Here is a 21336-nt window from a genome sequence, read left to right as displayed (position 1 = left end):
TCTTGTGCTAACCCATGGTTTCATGTGATATGCATGCAAAACCATGTGTCTAATAATGCTGCCACAAAGTTACTCCCATCAGCTATCAAGCCACCATGTTCTGCACCACTGAAGCTTCTGGACCAGAGTCAAGAGTAGCCCCATATAAAGTGCATTGTAGTAATCAAGCCTTGAGACTGCCAACACATGGGCTACAGTGGGTATGCTAAGGGAGAAATTTCATATATCACATTCAGCTAGCCAATACTACTTTGCAATTATGAGTTCATAAAATAAAGTATGTTAAAGGCAGAGGGGCCTGGTTTCTGTGGTCACTTCTCATGCCTAGATATTGATTAAAGCATAACCACTTCCCTTTCGCTGTCATAATAACAAGGATGTATAGCTGGATGCACCCTAAATGATAAGGTGACCACAGGAGAAGAACCACAGAACATAGAAAGCTTTGAGAGAATATATTCCCATTCTGGATTTGATTCAGTATTTGGGGAGTAAGGGAGCTTTTAAGGCAAGTCTGAGAACATATTAGAAAAGAAATATAGTAATTGGCACTGTCTTAAGATTATTTTGGAAAACGAGAAGGGAGAAAGGAGCTAGGAACGCTGGATGCAATCTCCCAGAGGTCAACAGCATGAAATCAGGTGCCATTTCTTCTGATAACCTTGTAAATATTTATAAAGGGGGGGGGGGGGGTTTGCCATACAGATTTGTAGGGTATTTCTTTTGTATTTATAAAGAGTTTTTTCCATGCAGATTTTGTAGGATGTTACTTTTTTAAAATGGTTGGACAGTGTTCTTGAAGCTACCAGCATGAGTCTGACCAAACTGCTGGAGGCAGTGGAAGAGGAGTGCCTGGTGTGCTCTGGTCCATGGGGTCACGAAGAGTCGGACACGACTAAACAACAACAACACTTTTTTAAAATATGCACAAAAATGGGATGGGACAGACTTCAATGTGCCACATGATAAAACGAGACCATTTATAATCTCTGTTTATTAAGACAATATCTGATCATCTGAAATCTCCCATCATTTTTAACACAATGAATGGGGAGTCCACTTAAGACATGTGTCAACTGGATCTTCTGAACCTGAAAGAGATCACCATTTTGGGAGTCAGTGTCCGGAATCCCATTGCCTAGGCTTCCATTGGTTTGGTTTGGTTTTTAAAAGCCTGACTCTCACTGGATCAACTTTGGCCACATCATTGCACGAATTATCTTTCAGCCCTGATCACCTTCATTAGAGCATCTGCGGTTGAGTCAAAATTATGCCAACACAGATACAGGCAATGACAACTAGATGTGCATATGTAAATCATCTCTGGCAGTTTTCCCTACAGGGCAGGTGTGCAAAGAGAGAAATCACCAAAAGGATAGATGTAATTTCCGAAAATTACTACATGGTGGTTAAAATCAAAGGAGCGATTGACATGGGAAAATATTAAGCCAGACATCGACTTGGTTAAAAAGCCTTCAAACATCTCTTCTAATCACAAAGGAAACTTCAACCAAAAGGGTTCTCCTTTACAAAATTATTATTGTTGTTGTTGTTGTTGTTGTTGTTGTTGTTGTTGTCTGCAACAAACTACCTAAGGATACAGTCTCCATAATTTAGGTACAAACTCTCCCTTAGTTCCAATGGGCTAAAACCCTATTTTTAGAGTCCAGGATAAAACCCCACTTCCCCCCCCTTCCTAAACCGGACTGCAACCTAAACATCTCTCTCTCTCTCTCTCTCTCTCTCTCTCTCTCTCTCTCTCCTTGGAATGGCATTTTCCTTTCCCTCCCCTTGCCTTTTTAATGGAAGAAGCTTGCTTCATTAGTCCTTCCTGTCTAACGTTCAGACACAAAAGGTCAGTGGCAACAGCATTCCACGCATACACTTGTGTCAACCTGGAAGTGTCCCACATCCATCATAACCTCAAGGTTGGGTGGAAGGGGAGGGAAGGTGGAAACTGGAGACACGTGCCCCCCTCCCTCTCCTCTGCTGCTGCATTTTAAAGCAGACAACTCCATCTTTACTCTCTCTGCAGAGCTGACAAGGCTTCCATGGCTAGCTGACACGGTAGTAGAGGCAGCTCATTTACGGCTGTGTGACCAGAATGCAGCCAAGAGCTTCTCGCTTCTCCCCACCTTCTCCTTCCTTCAAAACTGGCCACCATCACATCGAGGTCACGTCTCTCAGGAGAGGCAGAGAAAGTTTTCTGCTTCAGTTTCTTCTTTTTCTCATCAGAGCTTTTCCACTGAACGACCTCCGAAAGCAGCACCAGCGGAAAAGAAGAAAGGGGTTAGGCCAAATCTCCAGCTAAGGGCCCCAGATGAGCTCAGCTCAAAGGCCCATCTATCCCAGCACCTTGTTCTCATAGCTGCCAACCAGATGTTTTGGGAAGCCCACAATCAGGGCATGGGCGCAACAGCACTCTCCCCACAGGTGATTCCCAGTCTCAGGTATTCAGGTATTGCCTCTGATACTGGAGGTAGCAATCAGTAGTCATCGAAAGCCTTATGTTCCTGGTGAGTTCCTGAGGTTTCTTAACCCACTTCCTAAAAAGAGAGAGATGCTATTTCTGCAATCTCATCTGTTTCAGATGGGCAAAAATAGGAGCAACCAGGAAAGGTCATTGCAAGGCACTCTGCACATGGTCAAAGCTTACATCTTTGTCATCAAGAAGAAGAGTTTGGACTGTTTAGGAAGCTTTTAATGTTTGATGCATTACTGTATTTTAATATTTTGTTGAAAGCTGCACAGAGTGGCTGGGAAAGCCCAGCCAGATGGGCGGGGTATAAATAAATAAATAAATTATTATTATTATTATTATTATTATTATTATTATTACTACTTGATATCCCACCATTCACTCCCCTTAAGGAGTCTCAAAACAGCTCACAATCTCCTTTCCCTTCCCCCCCCACAAGAAATACTCTTTGAGGTGAGTGGGGCTAAGAGACTTCAGAGAAGTGTGACTAGCCCAAGGTCACCCAGCAGCTGCATGTGGAGGAGCAGGGAAGCGAACCCGGTTCACCAGATTACGAGTCCACCGCTCTTAACCACTACACCACGCTGGCTCTCAATTCTTCAAATGCCCCAAGGCTGACCTCTCTTGACACTGAAAGGCTTGGTGGTTATGGGGCTGGTGACCCCAGTCCAAATTAAGCCCCCCCCCCTTCACTTTCACCACGCAATATTTTTAGGTGGGCACCAAAAATGTCCCTCCCACTTCTTCCTTTCCTTCCTCCGCATTCCCCCCCCCATCTCTTTTCAAAACCTTTCGTTGTTTCCCTCCATGCCCTCCTCCCAAACGGGCTTAGGAATTAAACAGGCCGTCCATATGCCACGCTTCACTTCTTCACTGTTGCTGCCCCCCTGCCATCTGGCCTATGTGATCAAGCAAAAGGGTGAGGGGGGAGAGAGAGAAACAGAATAATGAGAAAGGTAAAGACAGACACAAAGAGGAGGACAAGGACGAGGAGGAAGAGGAGGGAGAAGAGGCGACTCTGCCTCTCCCATCTGCTCCTTGGCCAGACTCCCGGATAGATCAGTAACGGAGAACAGCAGAACCAGCGACAATTAACCCAAACAGAGGCCTGTTTATTTAACCTGTTCAGATAGATCAGCTCAGACATGGCTCCTTTGGCACAAAAGAGCCCTCCCTTCCATCAAGAAGCTTCCCAGTGCAAAAGCCTTGCCTTTGGCCATACGGAAAAGAGGCAGAGAAGGGAGATTCCCCACCACTAACTATTTTTTCTCATGGCAACCGTCCAGCTGAACCGACAAGGACTGGCTTATGCATTGCTGGTATGAGACCCTATAGCAGTAGGAAGGAATGCCATTCCACAGGCCACTTCTGGTAAATCCTGGTTCCCTCTCTGAAGAGGAGAGATGCCTTCATCGCAGAGGGTGCACCACTAGTCTCCACCCCCATCGTTCAGCCCGGACACTGAGATCCAGCGCCGAGGGTCTTCTGGTGGTTCCCTCATTGTGAGAAGTGAGGTTACAGGGAACCAGGCAGAGGGCCTTTTCGGTAGTGGCACCCGCCCTGTGGAACGCCCTCCAGATGTGAAGGAAATAAGCAGCTATCTTATCTTTAAAAGACATCTGAAGGAAGCCCTGTTTAGGGAAGCTTTTATTATTTAATGCTGTATTGTTTTTAACACTCGATTGTGAGCCGCCCAGAGTGGCTGGGGAAGCCCAGCCAGATGGGCGGGGTATAAATAATAAATTATTATTATTATTATTATTATTATTATTATTATTATTATTACCCTGAGCAGAAGAAGATCCTGCTATATCAGGCCAATGGTCCACCTAGTCCAGCATCCCGTTCTTGCAGGAGCAAACCAGATGCCCATGGGAAACCCGTAAGCAGGATTCAAGCACAAGACCAACTCTCTCCTCCTGAGGTTTCCAGTAACAGGTACTCAGAAGCATTGATGTGGAGGAAGAGCACAGGCATTGTGGCTAGTAGCGACTGATAGCCCCCTCCTCCATGAATTTGTCTTATCCTCTTTTAAAGTCACCTAGGTTAGTGGCTTTTGCTGCTTCCTGTGGGAGCGAGCCCCGTAGTTCAACCATGTGTGGTGTGGAGGGCTTTATTTTATCTGTAACCTGTCGGGGACGCGGGTGGCGCTATGGGTTAAACCACAGAGCCTAGGGCTTGCCGATCAGAAGGTCGGCAGTTCGAATCCCCGCGACCATTGCTCGGTCCCAGCTCCTGCCAACCTAGCAGTTCGAAAGCACGTCAAAGTGCAAGTAGATAAATAGGTACCGCTCCAACGGGAAGGTAAACGGCGTTTCCGTGTGCTGCTCTGGTTTGCCAGAAGCGACTTAGTCATGCTGGCCACGAGACCTGGAAGCTGTACGCCGGCTCCCATGGCCAGTGAAGCGAGATGAGCACCACAACCCCAGAGTCGTCCGTGACTGGACCTAACAGTCAGGGGTCCCTTTACCTTTACTAAGCTGTTCAAAACCCTGGAGACTGCTGCCAATGAGTGCAGACGATACTGAACCAGATGGAGCAATGGTTCGACCCAGCAGAAGCCAAATTCCTATGTTCCTTGTACCAGGAGCCAGCTAAGTTTGACTTCAGCAGTTTGACTTCCACTGTGAATGACATTTGCAGAGCAGAGGCTTTGGGTGCTCGCTTTTCCCTTTGACCTAGCGTTCGTTTGTGCAGACTTCAGGTCCTCCCCAGACCTTACAGGAAACAAGTGCCTGTTTGTTGCTTCATTACACTTTCACACAAGAGTGTGAGCATGCCCAAGAACAAGGAAATCTCACACATTAAAAAAGGGTGGGGTGTCAGGACACATGGATAATTGCCAAAAAAAAAAAAAAAAGCTCATCAGATCATGACAAGGGACAGCCCCTTCCTTCCTCCCTGCCCCACAGAAGCAGCAGCTGGGGACCCACGGCGCAGCCTGTTTTTCACAGAGGCAGCAGCAACCCATGTTGAATACAAATGAGGAAGGACGCCAGGTGCTGTCCGTCTCCTTGTGGGAGAAGGTGGCTGGAGGAGGGGAGGAGTCTGGGGAGGAAGAAAAGGATACTTGCTTTATTGCACAATATTCAGTTGCCATCAGGATGCTCTCTAAACAATGAGCACCTTTGATTTCTGCACCATGGATTCTTGGCTGAAGTGGGGGCTTTCTAAATAATACAAATAGAGGAGATGGCTGAGGGCGAAGACTGGTCTCCCAGCTGCTGATGCCAGAGTGGTCCTCTGGTACACGCATCCTCACTGCCCCATCTGTGGGGGCCCTTGTGTGTTAGAAGCGTGATTTCCTGCAGCTCCCCAATCGATTTCAAACCTTGGGATATCAGGTTTCTAAACAGTGCAGGGAGCCTACGTGCTTACAGTGGATCCCCGCTGCAAAGGTTTTGCTCAGAACGCATGGTGATGCTCACAGAGAAGAAGGCTGCTCTAGATCATTCTTCAGCGAGAAGCATCCATATATTTGGTTCCTTTTATGGTCCTCGTCTATGTGTAAAAGTTCCTCAAACTACTTCCAGGATTCCCTCCCCGATTCCTCATCTACTGTACATGCTTTTCCAATTTATTGGTCTCCTGCTGGCTAAGGAATTTTGATTTAGTGGACCCTTGCTTGGCTTGGATTTGATGACCATTCAGTTTTTCTCCACCCCTCCTTAGCAAATGGAGCACAACCTTCTCTGGGTTGTAAACTGATGGCTAGGGTTTTGGGGTTATTGTTTTTCCGTTATTGCATACACACACACACACGTATATATAGCATTTTCTATTTGTTGTAATGTCTCCATCCCCCGTATAGCTGCACAAAATGTAGAAGATTGAGGAAGTTGACCCAGAGGGTGACAACTGTTGGAGATCTAAGTGCTCAGCTGTAGGAAATCTCCTCTCATATGAGAGCACTGTGGAAGCAATTATGGAGACAATAATGGATGGGATGCAGTGAAATAATCCCATGGTAGAGGGAAGCCTTCTGGTGAGATCATAGGCCACAAAGAGCAGGAGCGGTTTATGATGCCATTGCCGGCAGATTCCCTGGACAGGATGAATTCATTTTCTCAAATCATTTGTTATGCCTCGTTATTATGGGGCTCTCTTTTCAATTGGTCTCCCTGCCTTAAATGATACGTTATTGACCTCAAACTACCAGCTTCGACATTTCTGAACTCTGGGCTGCAGATAGAAAGGGCAAACAGTCTCTCCTCTTCCAAGAAATGTCTTAACTTGAATGCATTCTGCTTGGCTCACATGAATCAATTCCCAACACTTGGGTCCATCCATCTCTCTCATCAATCAAGCCGTTCTCCCAATCCATACATACTGGTCCATCCATCCCAATAGTCATCTATATAGCTATTTTATTGTTAGTATAAACCGCCCCGGTGGACACATTTGATGGGTGGTTAATCAATATCCAAAGCTAATAAATGAATATATAACATTTCTGCTTGCAGCTATACTTAGGGTATGTTCTTTCTTTCTAAAAAATAACCCTTTGCTCTCTCTATATATTTGCCATCAATGGCAGCAAGCCACTTCAACCGATTCAGACCAGTGTTATATATAAGTTAGGTGCCAAATGGCTCCTTAAACCAAGGTTGCAGTCACTCAAATGGAATGTCTAGTTGCCATTTAGGAGCAAGACGGCTCTATAAAGTCTTATATCCAATCACCGTCAGTTCGTCATTTGAAAAATAAGTTAAACATCTGGCTGGTTCAAATGGCAACCTTGAGCTAGGTTAAGAACTTTGAGAACTGAAAAAAAAGAAAAGTGACGCGATCCGGGGACAGTCCACGTATATATTGGCCTATTCCTACCTCTTTTTATCATTTATTTTCTGCACAGAAAAAGCATTTCCAGAAATTCATTCCGGTTGTGCAGATAAACTGATCGAATTCTACAGGATGATCCCCAGGTGGTGGAGATGTCAAGTGCCATCTTGGTGCCCAGGCATCTTCACTTGGTCACAGGTGGTCGATAGACAGGTGCAAATGCTAATTTTGAACACTGGTTATTGGAGGCATTATGCTTCTGAATGCCGGTTACTAGAAATCACAAGCAGAGAAGGTGCTGTTGTGCTCAGGACTTGCTTGTGTGCTTCCAAATAAGCATCTGGTTGGCCACTGTGAGAACAGCATGCTGGACTAGATGATTCACTGGCCCCAGCAAGCTCTTCTTGTGCCCTTTTGTACATCAAGTGAACTACTTCAGGATCTCATCCAGCAAGACTGCCATCAGTGAGTCATTGGCTCCACATCTGGTGGTTGTGGTGGCCTAGAGTGGTTCCCCATGAACAGCAGTGCAGTGTCAGGTACCTCTTTCCACTTCTGATGTTCAGGACACTTTTCATTCATTCTTTATGGATATTTACCTGGTGATATATTGTGATGTTGAAAACCAGATACCCTATCACCCAACGCTAGTGAACACCAAGCTGAGTTCCTTGTTAGAAGAAGAAAAGTGGGAGATAAATGTGCTAAAGGAATACCCAACAAGGAAGGAGACGTTTGCTCCAATCCTTTGGTTAAGCACAGTCTAGATGGACACTCTTCCATCAATATGCCTGTTCTCTCAGCAATGGCAGGGATGGAAGAAGTGAGGAAATCTCATCCATCTTCCCTGCACCAGTGCACAGGAAACTTAGAAGTGTGTCTCTCCACCAACATAACTCTAGAGATGCTGTAGAAATGGAGCCCTGGAATTCCGTGGCATCCAGCCCATCCTTTTCTCTCAGTAGTCAAACATCCATGACTCACGGTTGGGTTTCCTGCACTTAATAACCAGCAGTATTTGCAGACCTTCTGACAAAACATTGGGCACTTTAACAAAACCCACACTTGACCATAAAAGCTTCTGAGCTTCTCTGGGGCATCTTTAAGGAGCTCAGGGCTTCTGAGGCCCCAGATGCAACATTACATGTGGTCCACGGCTGCTTCTGCCTCTTGCCAAGATCCTTCCCTGCTCCAGTTCTTTATTAGAGGACATGGCGTTCTGCAGAAAATGTTTTTACAACCTCGCTTTGGGTTTTATGGGATTATTCTATCAGAGCAAAAGCAAACTTAGCGGGCTGAGTGCGCTGTGTTGTGTCTTTTCAGCCCCAGCTAGTTGTGCCGTGGCAGTGGTGTTTGATCCCTAAACACACACACACACACACACACACACACACACACACACACACACCGTTCTTGCCCACCACCTTCTCAACTAACCACAGATTTCTAGATAGGCAGGAAATTGCCCAAACTGAAATCCCTTACTGTCCTTTGTCAGCGTCGATCAAGAGAAGGCTCTGCGAAGGGGCTTTTTTCCTTCACTAGGCAAAGAATTCTGAGTCATTTCTTCCTAGAAGTTGAGAGTCAGAGGTGAGAGCAAGAGATGGGTTTGTGAGATTAAGGCGACACATACAACCCAGGATGGAATTTGCTCCATTTAAGGTGCTTGTGCGTGGGGAGCAAGCAGTGAACAGATTAAACATTAGTATGCTATTTAGCTGATTTAGTGATATGCCAGGGAAGCAGCACTTCCTTCCAGATCTCTTTTTTCCCCTGTGATCTCATCAACACAGGGTCCTCCAGACTTACAAGACCAGATGTTACTTCCTGGCCGTTCGACTTTTGCAATCACACACAAGCAAGGAATTCGCCACGGATATTGGGTACCTGCCACAGAATTTCCTAGGAAACTTAGCTTTCATTGTAAGCAAGTTCATTTTCAAGAACCTCAGGGCAGTCAAAACAGATCTAGAACCATGCTTCTGAAAATCTCAAGTGAAAATAAAATTTGCTAGTTAGGTCAGCAGAAGGCGGTTGCTGTGGGAATGAAGACAGCTAAGTCTGGACATTGGAACCTCTGGTTCAAAACCTTTCCCCTCTGGCACATGGAAGGCAAAACACATTTTTTATGGGCAGTCAATCTCCAGCTGCTGATGGACTTTTTATTAAATAGCTGTGTTCTCACATCACCTTGCCAACAAAGGTCAGTATAGTTAAAGCTATGGTTTTCCCAGTAGTGATGTATGGAAGTGAGAGCTGGACTACAAAGAAGGCTGATCGCTGAAGAATTGATGCTTTTGAATTATGGTGCTGGAGGAGACTCTTGAGAGTCCCATGGACTGCAAAAAGATCAAACCTATCCATTCTTAAGAAAATCAGCCCTGAGTGCTCACTGGAAGGACACATCCTGAAGCTGAGACTCCAATACTTTGGCCACCTCATGAGAAGAGAAGACTCCCTGGAAAAGACCCTGATGTTGGGAAAGATGGAGGGCACAAGGAGAAGGGGACAACAGAGGACAAGATGTTTGGACAGTGTTCTCGAAGCTACCAGCATGAGTTTGACCAAACTGCGGGAGGCAGTGGAAGACAGGAGTGCCTGGCGTGCTCTGGTCCAAGGGGTCACGAAGAGTCGGACACGACTAAACGACTAAACAACAACAACAGCAACATGTCACACTAAACTGTGGTTTGTTGCAGGGTTGGCTAACCTGTGGCCCTCCAGATCTTGTTGGACTCCCAACTCTTATCAGGCCCAGCCAGCATGGCCAATGATGAGGGAAGATGCGATACCACATTCCAGGTCCCAGCCTTCAGACTTTGCTGTCTTAATTTCTGCACCTCTGCTTCCAGAGGCTGGGCTCTGAGCTTTAAGGGTGGAATCCATGCCCCAGTACCAGCCTGCTGGAGTACTCAGCCCACTGATGCCAAGGACTGATTAAATCCCCATCTTCCTGTAATTTTTGTTTCTTCAAAATGATCTGACTTAACCAAATCTGCATTTGTGAAAATTGCCCTCAGGGTCCTACCCAGCACATGGACATACATAAAACAGATTCTCTTTCTCTCTCTTTCTCCAATTCATTATGCAGTCTGCCTGAATACCACTCAAAATATTTTTCTCAATTAGGAGAGAAAACAGAATTTGCCACTTGTCTGCCTCTATTCTGCTGCCTGTCAGCATTCGGCAAATATTTCAATCACAGCTCTTTGCTTGCTGCTAACCGCTCTCATTTAACCTTTGACCTTCCCCTGGTCTAATCCATTGGCCTTTAAGTTCAAATCTTGGCAGTCACAAAATGACTAAAGGGCATGCATGGAGAGGAGCTGTAGATGGGCTTCGAGATCTAATATTTAGGATTTGGGGGTAGGGAGGGAGGGGGCAGGAGAAAGAAATATATCTCCGCCAACCCTAATAGCTCAATCAGATCCACAAAGGGCCAGTATCTGTTGCCATGTTCCAAAGGCACTAGGGAGAAAACTGCATGTGTCAAAAGGGGGAGGGGGAGAGAGAGAGAGATTTAAGGAGCCCACATCACCATCTGTAAGGTATCTAATTGTCAATCAGTAGTGACAAACAACAGAGACTCTCTCTGACTCACAACTCTTGCCAAAGTCAAGCCACGCAAATTGATGCTTCTGGGACACGGATAATGGTGATCAATGTAATTTGAATTCACTCTGATAAGAAAGGAACTTAACTGTTGATACTTCTGACCTCCCAGCAGAAGATCTATCAATTAATTAATAGGAATCCTGCTAAAGATTGAGGCATGAAATGAAAGAGAACCGCTAGGACAATGGGCACAGAATGTTTGCATTACTAGTGGAGACACTAGTAGAGGAGTTCAGTGCTGTTTCGGTGGGCGAATAAATGAATGAATCTAGGGAGGGTCAAGAGGCCACAGGATTTCCAAGTCTCTGGGAGTTCTGATGCCAAGAAATGTCAAAAGTGAAACATCTTGAATTTTTAAAAAAAGGATTTTTGAAGCAGAAGTCCAGATTATGTTTTTAATGATATATAATATTCAGGTAATCCTGAAGCAGGGGTTACGTTCCAGACCACCATGCCTGGTAGGGCCTGTGTAAAGTGTTCCACCATGCTATGCCCCTGTTCTGACCTTTTAGTGACGTTTTTGAGTCTCTTCTGGGTTTGGTGCCATGCGCACATGCTCAATGGTGTGCCAATCAGATGTGCATAAATTGGTTGTTGCCTGTATTTAATTTCTGTTCTCATGAACTGAACACTGCACGTGGATTAAGGTGCTACCACTTTCTGGAGAGGGACTGGTCTAGTCTAAGAAAAGGATGACGAGGAGTTCTTGTTGGGTTCGCCCATGCCATATAATTCTCTCTTGCAGAAGCCCTGCAAGACTTTATCAAGGCCAGCATCCTGTTCATAATACTGGCCTGCCAGCTGCTTTTGCTTAAGGACATGGCACAGCTCGGGGCTCTCACTCTTTCAACTGAACAGGAAAGGGTTGCAGCTCAGTGGTACATCATCTGTCTTAACATGTAGAAGACCTCAGGTTCAATCTCCAGACAAGGCTGGGGAAGACCCCTGCCTGCAACCTTGGACAGCTGCCACCAGACAAAGGGTACAACATTGAGCTAGATAAGACCAATGGCTGGACTCAGCTTCCTAGAGATTCTATTGGGCCATCAGTGCTAATACTTGCTGACAGGCCTCTCATGCTTCCTGGGGCTGATGTGAGTTGTAGTTGAAAACATCTGGAAGGCACCAGGGCTGGCGAAGGTTGCATTATCCAGTCCTCAAAAGCCCGGCTAAGTGGATACAGCTATTTATTTATTTGTGGGATGTACTGCCAGTATTCTCATTGCAAAGCAATTTAAGCCAGCAGCCATCATTGTGTCTTGTGGAAGTGCATTCCAGAAAAGAACAATACGCCGCCTTTACTTAGCCAGGCTTTCAAGGACCAAATGATGCAACTTCAGTGCCTTCCAGATGTTTGAGACTACAACTCCCACCAGTCCCAGCCAACATGGCAGCTTCCTTCCCTGCAGTGCCCTGAAAAGCTTTTGCAAGGATCAAGCGACTCTCGAGCAAAGCCTTTGTTATGGGACAAGGGACACGCGGTAAATCTACTGAGACAATCTAATTATTAAGTTGTGGGTGAACATATCAGACGACACAGTGATTCTTCAAACAGCTCTTGTTTATTCACAGGCCAGAACAGAACTGAACTGAAGGGTTCAGCCAGCCTGCTTATATAGAGCTCCACTACAATGCAACAGTAACAACTTTCTGTAACTATCCAATCAATGAACGTCACTTTCAATTCCTTATTTGCATATGTGGACCTGAGTGAAAACTATCTATAGTTATCCTCCTGCTGGCCCAGGGTGAAAACTTCAGTACATAACACTAATTACCCTATGGGAGGAAGAATGAGGGTGCTAGATTCTCACTCACAAAGCCATGTGGGTGTCAGCATCACTCTCCACATGTTGGGGGCCTGAAAGTCTGCAGCGGGGAACCTTTTCCATTATTTCAGACTCCCTGGGGGATTGGAATTCCTGATCTTCCAGGGTTCCAGGCTGCACAGGAAGCCTGTGAAAGAGTAAAACATGCACCGCACGGAAAAAGCTCACCCTGCAACTCACAGTGTGAGGGGATGGGCCCCCACATGTCGTCCCTTCATCCGAGAAAGAGCCCCTGAAAAGGGCTACACAGACTCCAAAACAAGTGGCGTTTGTGCCTCCCAATTCTGCTAGGCCTCCATTCGATCCAAGAGTTAGAAAAAAGCAAAGGGCGGTGGGGGAAGAGAGTCATATGACTTCTGGAGGTTAAGCACAGTAAATGCTTAAATCATGCATTACTTTTTTATTGTGGGCTTCTTTCCGGACCCAGGGACCAGCAAATCACCATGTAGGATGCACGATGCCATCCTATATATCACCAAGATCATCCACAGAGCTCATGGGGGAGATCTTCTACTCATATTTTATGCCCTCTAAGATACCTGAGCTCTGAAATGTGTTCAGTTCACAAATTGCGACTATTTTATGACTGTACTGGCCAAATAGCAAGGAGATTTACTTCCTGTCTTGTGAAGAAACACTGTTTTGCCCAGTAACTGCCAGTCCCTCCTGATGGGGTGGCTCTGGCCCCATATAGGCTGATCCTAGCATAGCATAATTACTCAGAAGTTAAGTCCCACTGGGACTCATTTCCAAACGCACGTTCGCAAAACTGCAGCCCTAGCCTTCAAGTAAGTGATCCTGCATAATAGCCTTGCATGTCTGCAGAAGCAAAAAAAAAAAGGAAACAAAAAAATCTGTCTCCCCTTTTTAAGCAGGTATAATTTTGCAGCAAGTGTGTGGGCTCCGTGAGCGAAGGTTTTAGATTACGCTGCTGGAACATATACAGGCTCCATTTAGTCACAAACCAAGCAGCTAGATAACATGCATGCTGGTTCAGGAAACGTAAGAATTTCAAAAATGGGAGGCTGGATTTTAAATGGGTGATTAGCGTCAATCTTCTCTCCTTTATCCCCCCCCTTTATTGGTGATTTGAATCCTGATCTGAAGCTCCCCCATACCCAACCTGCAACCTCTCCCCTTCATGGTATGAAAGAGAGAAGAAAGTGGCTGACCTTTTATTCACATGGCCAGATTAATTGTTTGCAATGGTATTTTGCTCCTCTCTGCTGAATGCAGTCGGTTGTCTGTTATCTGTCCTTCACATGTAATTAATTGTGCTTGGCTCTTGACTCATTAGAAAGTGGCTTCCCTCTCCCTCCGACAGCCCACAACCCCCCACCCTGAATGACGTGCCCAAGTCCCAGTGAGTATTATATAGGTTAAATCATGTTTAAGTAACTACATAAATAGTAGGTCAGTTTTGCCTTTTGTCTAGGACTGAGACCGTTGCTCGGCTCATTTCTCAACATGCCAAACCCTTCACTGCTGATCTGTCTCCCGTGTGGGGAAGAGGTGGCGGGAGGCTGGGGGAGAAAGACACCAGCCCTCTGAATGGGATTTGTTTCTTCATTGTTGTGCTTCCATCTCGCTCCATTCAAAAGCAGCTCCAGCGACTCTTTTCAGTGATTTTCCATTCTGGTTCTGATGCGATCCACATCCATCTGCACAGCTTCAGCCATGAACATTCACTGGGATATGAGCTACGTAAAAAAGAAGTCTCTTCCCAACATGTACCCCGAGGAACGCATGAGGTGGAAACTGCAATCATGGATGTTAGTCTTGCCCATGACAAGGTGCTTGCTGGTCACATCCCCAGCAGGTCATGTGCTAATGGCAAGCTTCCACCCACAATCTGAAGAGATGTAGCCTGGACTCAGGTATACCACCCCGGTGAGAACTAGGTAGGACCTTTGGCATGCTAAGGTTCACCCAGCATTTTGCTTGGAGTGAAATCTAAAGTCGGTATTTGGAGTTCTGCACATTCCTCCAGTAGTGATGTATGGAAGTGAGAGCTGGACCATAAAGAAGGCTGATCGCCGAAGAATTGATGCTTTTGAATTATGGTGCTGGAGGAGACTCTTGAGAGTCCCATGGACTGCAAGATGATCCAACCTCTCCATTCTGAAGGAAATCAGCCCTGAGTGCTCACTGGAAGGACAGATCGTGAAGCTGAGGCTCCAATACATTGGCCACCTCATGAGAAGAGAAGACTCCCTGGAAAAGACCCTGATGTTGGGAAAGATGGAGGGCACAAGGAGAAGGGGACGACAGAGGACGAGATGGTGGGACAGTGTTCTCGAAGCTACGAACATGAGTTTGACCAAACTGCAAGAGGCAGTGGAAGACAGGAGTGCCTGGCATGCTCTGGTCCATGGGGTCACAAAGAGTCGGACACGACTAAACGACTAAACAACAACAACAACATTCCTCCAAGACATCACACCTATTTCACTGGCTTGCCATGAATTAGAGGAGGAGGAGAGGGGGAGAAAGGGAGGATGCAACAAAAGATCTGAAAGGAGGGGCTGGGAGAGGAGAGGAAGATGGGAAGGCACACAGACCATCTGAAATACTGCATGTGAATGTCCAAAAATAACACAAGCAGAATCTCCCCACCATCTGCTCCTGTGCTTCCTGAATGGCTTTCAAAGCAAAACGTCTAGCCAAAACCTCACACACCGAACAGCAATCCTAACAGGATACCAAGAAGGGACGGTGGAGGAATTTGTTGAGCCTGCTTCTTGCCGTAAATGACTTGCTTATGAATCTTTTTTTTTTGGGGGGGGGGGTAGAAGTGCAAAAAGTTTCCCCCATCCCCAAGCTTCCTTCATCTCAGCAGCCTAATTTAGAAGGGATGGGAAAACCTTTTTGTTGTTGCTGATGCTAAATCGTGAGTCAGAGTCCTGGCTGATCTACTGCAAATGACTCGGAAATCAATCAGTAGATTCCAATCTTTCTCCTGTCCACCGCAAGGGTAGTGGGTGGGGCAGGAGACAGGAATTCAGTCCTCTGTCACTGTGTGAGCTTGGGACACTCTGTCTCACTCCCAACCTCACAGGGTTGTTGTGAGCACGACATGAGGGGAGGAATCATGTATGACATAGCGTAATAATAATAATAATTTATTATTTATACCCCGCCCATCTGGCTGGGTCTCCCCAGCCACTCTGGGTGGCTTCCAACAGAATATTAAAATACAATAACCTATTAAACATTAAAAGCTTCCCTAAACAGGGCTGCCTTCAGATGTCTTCTAAAAGTCTGGTAGTTGTTTTTCTTTTTGACATCTGGTGGGAGGGAGTTCCACAGGGCGGGTGCCACTACCAAGAAGGCCCTCTGCCTGGTTCCCTGTAACTTGGCTTCTCGTAGTGAGGGAACCGCCAGAAAGCCCTTGGCGCTGGACCTCAGTGTCTGGGCAGAACAATGGGGGTGGAGACGCTCCTTCAGATATACTGGGCCGAGGCCATTTAGGGCTTTAAAGGTCAGCACCAACACTTTGAATTGTGCTCAGAAATGTACTGGGAGCCAATGAAGATCTTTCAAGACTGGTGTTATATGGTCTCGGATGGATAACACATGGATGAAGGATGGCAAGAAATTAAAAAGAGGTATCAAAGTTCTCTTCTTCTCTTTTAGAATTTCCTCCTTTCCAAGGTGCATCTGGCACCATGCTGGTGCTGCAAACTTTTTGGTGGCAGTGAAGGACACACCTTTGTGTAGCTTGTTGGAGGAGAGTGAAGCAATTGGGGCAGTGGCATCACTTGCTACATGATGCTTGTTTTCAAAATCTGACATTTAAGAGCATACACACAAGTTTATTGTTGGTTTGGTACCGTAACCCACTTTACGTGTGTGTGTGTTTTTTTTATCATGGGTGGGGCTTATAAAGTGAAGGAAACAAACTATCTGCTACCAGGAACCAGGATCCTACCACCAGTTCTGAATCCCACTAAGACAGGGGTCAGCAACCTTTTTCAGCAGGGGGCCGGTCCACCGTCCCTCAGTCCATGTAGTGGGCTGGACTATATTTTGGAAAAAAAATATGAATGAATCCTATGCCCCACAAATAACCCAGAGATGCATTTTAAATAAAAGGACACATTCTACTCATGTAAAAACACGCTGATTCCCAGACCATCCGCAGGCTGGATTGAGAAGGCGATTAGGCCGCATCTGGCCCCCAGGCCTTAGGTTGCCTACCCCTGCACTAAGATATAAAATGATTGCATATCTGTAATCTCTGACTTCAGTTTGAAAAGACTGCTTATCATTACAGATGGGGGGGCCCTCCGGTTATTTTTCTGTATGCTTATAGTCTACCCTTTACAGCAGAGGTGGCGAACTTTGGCCCTGGGTGGGTCAAATGTGGCCCTCAGGTGTCTTTCCAGGCTATACTGTACCTCCAACTGGCTCTCCCTGCTCCACTGCTGGAGTGTATTGGCCTGGCTTCAATGTGTCTTCTGAACTCTTGACAATACCTGTTGCTTGTCTGGGTGGAGGGGCGTGTGAGCATATACAGAAACTAACCTAGTGTACCAAGGCAAAATTTGCAACTGGCGGTCCACCCACTTTTGCCCCTGAACCCACCCATCAAACACTGCCATGCGGCCCCTAAAAAGCTGCCCCCAAAGGAATTGGGGGCCCTGGGCTGAAGAAGGTTCCCCACTCCTGCTTAGGTAAATGTAAAGGGACCCCTAACCATTAGGTCCAGTCGTGACCGACTCTGGGGTTGCGGCGCTCATCTCGCTTTATTGGCCGAGGGAGCCGGCATACAGCTTCTGGGTCATGTGGCCAGTATGACTAAGCTGCTTCTGGCAGACCAGAGCAGCGCACGGAAATGCCGTCTACCTTCCCGCCGGAGTGGTACCTATTTATCTACTTGCACTTTGATGTGCTTTCAAACTGCTGGGTTGGCAGGAGCTGGGACCGAGCAACGGGAGCTCACCCCGTCGTGAGGATTCGAACCGCCAACCTTCTGATCGGCAAGTCCTTGGCTTTAACCCACAGCGCCACCCAAACCTGAAGAAATGAAGAGCAGAGTGGAAGACACAGCGACAATTAATTCTCTTTTTTTAACATGACGGGGAGCTGGACGATGAAGAAAGAGGCTCGACTTCCAAGACTGAGGAACCCAAATGATATGGAAACGGGCATGCAGGTTAATTTGCAAGACCTAAAATTGGGAGCAAAGGTCACCCATAATCTAAAGGAAAGAAGCTCGATCACACAGAAGGTCATCCCTCCACAGAGGCCCAACACCAGATGGATCTTCAAATCAGAAGCCACAAGCGCATTACAAAGTCACTTGTAAGACACAGCATAAGCCCACTTAACGTCCCCCAGGAGCGGCGAGCAGGCAAAGGACGTTAGTTCCTACAGCTGTCAAAGATCTGTGATACGTCCAAAGCGAGATAACGGCTGACTTCATCCTCAGAAGTCGCATCAAAGTGGTGTTTCCTGCTGCAACAGTCTGACATAAGCCACAGGGAAAGTTAAGGTTATGTCCACCGCCAGTTGCGCCAGTAGCATAGGATTGAAAGGAACTGTGAATGGGGAAACTGAGGCTGTGGACACAATGTACGTTTTCACCACGCATTATTTCCCTGCAAGCATCCTGCGGACTGTAGTTTGCCCCACAGAGAGATACAATTACAAGCACCCTCTAACTACATTTCCAATTATTCTTTGTACACAGACTAAGTCACAATACACACTTCTAATAATAATAGCACAATATGAGTCTGCCCATATTATTGATTTTTTGGGGGGGTTGGGATTGGCTATGTATTTTGTGTTCTTATTTTGTATTTTTATGTAGTCTTCAGATGAAGGCCAGCATGCAAATGTAATTACGTAATAAAGAAACACAGTCTGAAACTTCAGTTGGTGCAAAATCCTGCTGCCAAGCTACTGTGTGACAACCGAGGGCCTAATTTTGTCTTTACTGGGTATTTATCTGTTTTGGGGTTCAATTTAGCTGGCCTGGGACCAAATTACCTCAGAAACTGCTTCTTACCCTCAACGTCATTTATTTGCAGCTGCTTTTCCCTGGTGAACCATGCTCAAAGTGCATCCCAGACTAAGGAAGTTTATGTAAGATAATTCACTAACGGGAACAGGACAAAGCAAAACTTAAAAACTCATCTAACCAAGAGCCTAATGCAGGTGTGGCCCGTAGTCCTCTGTATGTCACTGAACTACAACTCCCATTAGCCACAGCAAGCATGGCCAATGGCCAGGGATGATAGGACTTGTAGTTTAGCAACATCTGGAAGCCCAAATATCCCCCACACTTGGCCTAACGCACCACAACTGGTGTGACATTTCTTCAAGATGCCTTTCAATGGATAGTAAAACCTTTTTCTTTTAAAGCTTGCTTTTAATCTGTAGCCTGCTATTTCTTTATGTGCAACGTACAATTCATTATACAGTGGTACCTCGGGTTACATACGCTTCAGGTTACATATGTTTCAGGTTACAGACTCCGCTAACCCAGAAATAGTACCTCGGGTTAAGAACTTTGCTTCAGGATGAGAACAGAAATGGCGTGACGGCAGTGGGAGGCCCCATTAGCTAAAGTGGTGCTTCAGGTTAAGAACAGTTTCAGGTTAAGAATGCACCTCCGGAACGAATTAAGTTCTTAACCCGAGGTACCACTGTATTATATTTTCTTTTTCTCTTAAGCCACATTGTGCATTTGTTTAATTCAACCTTCCCCAAACAGTGGCTGGGCTTGGCAGGAGTCGCCGCCATCCAAAACATCTCAAGAGCACCAGGTTAGCTAAGGCAGGTCTAATAGAAAAGACAGATATAAATGCAATACACTAAACTATGACTAATACCCATCATGCATTATGAATGTTTCAGTGTTGGCATTTCAGAAACAACAAACCCTACTGCTCTACTGCGTTCTCAAGGACATGAGAAATCACACGCCCAAGAAGCGCAGCTCACACCCTTGGTCTTTGAAGGATGGCCAATAACGCCCAAGACAGCATTCAAACATGGTAATGGCTGTTTACAGGACACCAGTCTCTCTTATATAATAATGACCAAACTTGTCTATCAATCCCATTTCCTGGTCCTCAATACTTTCGGCAGTGAGGGTGGGACAGGGAAAGCGGAGTGGCAGGCACTAAATGATGCTCTGAGCAAGTCTGCAGCCTTTGGCCGGTTGGAACTGGACCAGAAGTACCTCTGCTTGCCCTTATTTCACGCAGACTCCAGAAACTCCACAACACCAGCCTATCAACCATTATTCTCACCTGAGACCTAGTTGCATGTCAAGCAACCCACCTGCCTGCGGAGAGAAAACTGCCCCCCCACACACACACAAAGAGGGAGAAAAATGCATCTGAGAAAAGGTCAGTCCTGATTCAACTTCCTGGCCATAAAGGTAAAGGGACGCCTGACCATTAGGTCCAGTCGTGACCGACTCTAGGTTTGCGGCGCTCATCTCACTTTATTGGCCGAGGGAGCCGGCGCACAGCTTCCGGGTCATGTGGCCAGCATGACTAAGCCGCTTCTGGAGAACCAGAGCAGTGCACGGAAATGCCGTTTACCTTCCCACCGGAGTGGTACCTATTTATCTACTTGCACTTTGACGTGCTTTCAAACTGCTAGGTTGGCAGGAGCAGGGACCGAGCAACTGGAGCTCAACCCGTCGCGGGGATTCGAACCGCCAACCTTCTGAACGGCAAGTCCTAGGCTCTGTGGTTTAACCCACAGCACCACTTTAAATCCCCGCCATCCTCAGTGGACTTCGCAAAGATTCGGCATAGCCTAGCTTGGGTGATGTCAGCCTCTGCAGGCCAAACCCTTAAGATAAGACTTAGCTTGTTTGGTGGGGGGGAGCAAACTTTTAGAACAATGTCCATCCAGCAGCAGTGCCTGAGAATCAATGGCCAGAGGGTGGGAATGCTGGAAAAAAGCGTTTCTGCTTTTCCACCCAGGGAGATTAACACATGGCGATATATATATATATTTAAACACACACATACAAGGGGGACTCCCTTCCCCAGCTGACAGCAGCAGCTGCAGCCTGCGACATGTTTGGCGAATGGCAGGGAATCAAATCCAAGACAAGGAGGAGAAGGAGAAGAAGAAAGAGGACAACTTTTCCATGGGGAGCAAGAAACACAATACGAGTCCTTTTCTTCCTTTTTTTAAAAAAGAAGAAAAACCACCCTGCAAATACTGGCCTGATTTGAGTTTTCTTTTAGAACAAAAGAGAAAATGCCGTAAAAAGAAAGGAAGGGGGGGGGGGGGTTGAAGCTTATTCTGAAAGCCAGATCAGCAGATGGTTCTTTCCATACACAAGCAGGAGTGTTTTTTGGGGAGGGAGGCAGGAGGAGGGAGGAGAGAGAGGGGGAGAAGAGCTGCCACGAATCAAATCAGTGGGATGTGACCAAGGCAGGCATGTTGGGGCGGCCTTTAACCCAGCATTTGCACAAAGGGCTATTAAAGAACATGAATGAATAGGCTCCCTGGTACATACAATGAGCAGCTGCTGCTTTACATAGTCGCACTCCAGGCCTTATGAAAACAGAATGGGAGAGATAGATTGGACAGATATAGATAGATAGATAGATAGATAGATAGATAGATAGATAGATAGATAGATGATAGACA

General features: G+C 46.3%; 1 protein-coding gene and 1 long non-coding RNA gene across 2 annotated transcripts in view; both read right to left on the bottom strand.

Moving 5' to 3' along the window:
- SETBP1 (SET binding protein 1) overlaps nucleotides 1-21336 on the bottom strand; it is a 273291-nt gene that overhangs the window by 211922 nt on the left and 40033 nt on the right. The window lies entirely within an intron of this gene.
- Nucleotides 694-1529, bottom strand: LOC308458834. Its single transcript, XR_013977714.1, has 2 exons — nucleotides 911-1529; nucleotides 694-769 (listed from the first exon to the last, which is right to left on the bottom strand). It is a non-coding gene; the product is annotated as an uncharacterized lncRNA (long non-coding RNA).

The sequence above is a fragment of the Podarcis pityusensis genome, assembly GCF_964106645.2.
Source record: "Podarcis pityusensis genome assembly, chromosome: 11".
Taxonomy (NCBI): Eukaryota; Metazoa; Chordata; class Lepidosauria; order Squamata; family Lacertidae; genus Podarcis; species Podarcis pityusensis.
Note: the sequence above shows the minus strand (reverse complement) of the source record. Positions and strands in the feature narration are given on the sequence as shown.